Genomic DNA, 3,482 nt, shown 5'->3' with positions numbered 1-3,482 from the left:
CATGACTTCAACACACAATGCAGTGAAGAAAAACCACTACTACCTCCATGAAACCCTCAACCGCACCTGGGCTGTTCTGTCTCAAGTCTACAGTGCTGAAGATCTGAAGAAAATGGGTCTCAAAGAAGAGTTTGACTGGTCTGCACCTCCTCCAAAGAAATACAAGAAGGTCAAGGTTCCTTCTTTGGTGGCCAGCTCCTATTCTTCATCGCATGACACTGATGAAAATGAAGACTTGGACTACACTGCGGCAGGCCCTACTACGACAAACGACCCAACAACGCTGGCGCTCCTTCATCAACTTGATTATCTTCAGGGGCGTTAGTCCTCAGTTTCGATATTTTTGGTCATTTGATGACAAAGGGGGAGAAATCTGAGTTAGTCTTCAAGCGGGTCTATTATAAAGGGCGTTTTTTTTTCCTAAGTTACAACTCTCGTTCTTCCGAAACTTTTATTGGATCGAGTTGTAAACTTAAATCCGATGGTGGTCTGATACTTCTGCTACGTTATTCTGCATGCTTATTCCTCGTTAATATTATTGCACGCATGCTGAAATTCGTCAGTCACCATCTTTCATCATGCATTTCAAATTCTTCATATTATATATCAAATGCGTGTATGAATTACAAGATATAGGGCGAGATCTCCATGATTCAACTCTTCAAGTGTGCATTGCTTCAAAAGCAAATTCCTCACTATGCACATCTTCAGGGGGAGTTCTTCTATATCTTGCAATCAAATTCCTCAATATCAGTATTTACACTGCTTATGTTTATCCCCGTTGAAAACTTAACCTATATTGTCATCAATCACCAAAAAGGGGGAGATTGTAAGTGCATCTAGTGCCCCTTAGTGATTTTGGTGTATTGAAGACTTATAGGTTAAGGATCTAATGCGTTTATGAGTGTACACAGGTCTATAAGTCTATGAGGAGTTTGATATTTACAGAGAAAGTCGACCCCTAAAAATGAAGTTCTTCAACTGAAGACTTTGATATTCTGAAGACTTTCTGAAGACTTTAAAGAAATTGGTGTGACCTGAAGACTTGGTATTCATTTGAGGAACATGAAGCGTGAAGACTTTTGTTTTCGTAGTTTCATTTTCTCTTTCTTGAGTCATAGGAAACACCGTACTGTTAAAGGGGGTCGAGGAAATACTAAGGAGAAAATTTCCATGTGATGCTCAACTCAAATCCTACACCTACCAATCCCTTCGAGTGAAGCCATTGGAAACCTCATACAGTTCAGTCAATTTCTTCAGTGACAGAGATGCAGTTCTTCTGGTCACTGGGGACTTTGTTCTGACTGAGGAGTTAGAAATTCGCCAGTGCGAATTGCCTACACAGTGAGGAACATGATAGACCTGAGGAATTTGTATCTCAAATTTCCGACCGTTACTATGCTATGCGCCAGCTGTCCCAAAATATCTTATCCACCTAACGGTCATATCATTGAAGGGCATTTATGTCTTATCATGTCGGGCTGTTCCCTAGGCTATAAATAGCCGCCCCCTACAACCACTAGCTGGTTGGCTGCTCCGCGAGAAACTGACACTTGTCATTGAGAGCAACCCATCCTCCGAGGACTTTGAGCGAAAATCATCAAGTGAGGAAAGTCCAAAACCCAAACGCAAACACCTACAAACCCAAAGTGATTGAGCATCACTGAAGAGATTGATCATGCGTGGATCCGACGCTTTTTACCTTTGAAGACTGTGCTTCTTCCAGACGGTTAGGCATCATGGTCTAGAGCATCCAAGAGGAATTGTGGATCGCCGAGTGACCGAGTTTGTGAAGGTTCGGAAGTCACCTGAAGACTTACCACGAGTGATTGGTGGAGGACTGTGTGTCCTTAGCTCAAGGAGAATACAGTGAGGACTTGGTGTCCCGAGCTGTGTACTCAGGACTGGGTGTGTGGGACTGTGTGTCCTTGAGTTTAAATACTCAGCCGCTCCAACCAGATGTACAACTGAGACAGCAGTCGGAACTGGTCTACCAAATCATTATCTTCACCAAGCCAACTGGTTCTATTTCCTCAACACTTTCATTTCCTCATTACTGTGTTGTGTGTTTGTTCATATCTGTGTTTGAAGACTTTGACTGAAGACTTCTCAATTTCCTCAGTTCAATTTCTTCAGTCTATTTGTCTTCATCTTGTGCTATCCTGTGTTTACGCTTTTTGTACTCTGTGTTTGTCTTCATTTCATCATGATGACCATGCATGTATTCTGCTATGCTTACTTCTGAGTACTTATACCGCTGCAAGTAGTTCTTTGCTAAGGAATTTCCTCACTAGCAAATTCCTCAGTGAAGAATTCATAAAAATCCCCTATTCACCCCCCCTCTAGTCGATATAACGCACTTTCACAACCCTAATTACATTCAAATGCAGCAACTTTCAGTTAGTTCAGAAACAAAAAATTCAATACTAAGCTACACTCAGTTAGTTCAGAAAGATTCAGTACTAAGCTATATTCAGTTAAAACTAGGCAGCAACATTCAGTTAATTCTGAAAGATTCGGTACTAAACTACAACAAAAACTACATTGAGTAATGTTGGGGAACGTAGCAGAATTTTAAATTTTCTACGCATCACCAAGATCAATCTATGGAGTCATCTAGCAACGAGAGAGAGGAGTGCATCTACATACCCTTGTAGATCACGAGCGGAAGCGTTCAAGAGAACGGGGTTGATGGAGTCATACTCGTCGTGATCCAAATCACCGATGACCGAGCGCCAAACGGACGGCACCTCCGCGTTCAACACATGTACGGTTGGGGAAGATGTCTCCTCCTTCTTGATCTAGCAAGGGGGAAGGAGAGGTTGATGGAGATCCAGCAGCACGACGGCGTGGTGGTGGAAGCAGCGGGGATCTCGGCAGGGCTTCGCCAAGCTCAGCGAGAGGGAGAGGGAGGCGCCAGGGGCTAGGGTGCGGCTCCCATGCGCCTCCCCACTATATATAGGGGTGGAGGGGGCTGGTTTCTTTCCCTCCAAGTCCATTGGGGCGTTGGCAAAGGTGGGGGAAAGAAATCCCATCATTTCCCTTCCCCACCGATTGTTACCCCCCCCCCTTTTAGGGATCTTGATCTTATCCCTTCGGGATATGATCTTATTCCTTCTAAGGGGGCATCTTGGTGCGCCTTGACCAGGGGTGTCGGGCCTTGCCCCCACTACCCACGTTCATGTGGGTCCCCCCATGCAGGTGGGCCCCACTCCGGAACCTTCTAGAACCTTCCCGGTACAATACCGAAAAATCCCGAACATTTTCCCGTCACCAAAATAGGTCTTCCCATATATAAATCTTTACCTCCGGACCATTCCGGAACTCCTCGTCACGTCCGGGATCTCATCCGGGACTCCGAACAACTTTTGAGTTACCGCATACTAATATCTCTACAACCCTAGCGTCACCGAACCTTAAGTGTGTAGACCCTACGGGTTCGGGAGACATGCAGACATGACCGAGACGATCTCCGGTCAATA

This window comes from Triticum urartu, chromosome 7 (genome assembly GCF_003073215.2).
Source record: "Triticum urartu cultivar G1812 chromosome 7, Tu2.1, whole genome shotgun sequence".
Taxonomy (NCBI): domain Eukaryota; kingdom Viridiplantae; phylum Streptophyta; class Magnoliopsida; order Poales; family Poaceae; genus Triticum; species Triticum urartu.
This window is presented reverse-complemented; position numbering follows the sequence as displayed.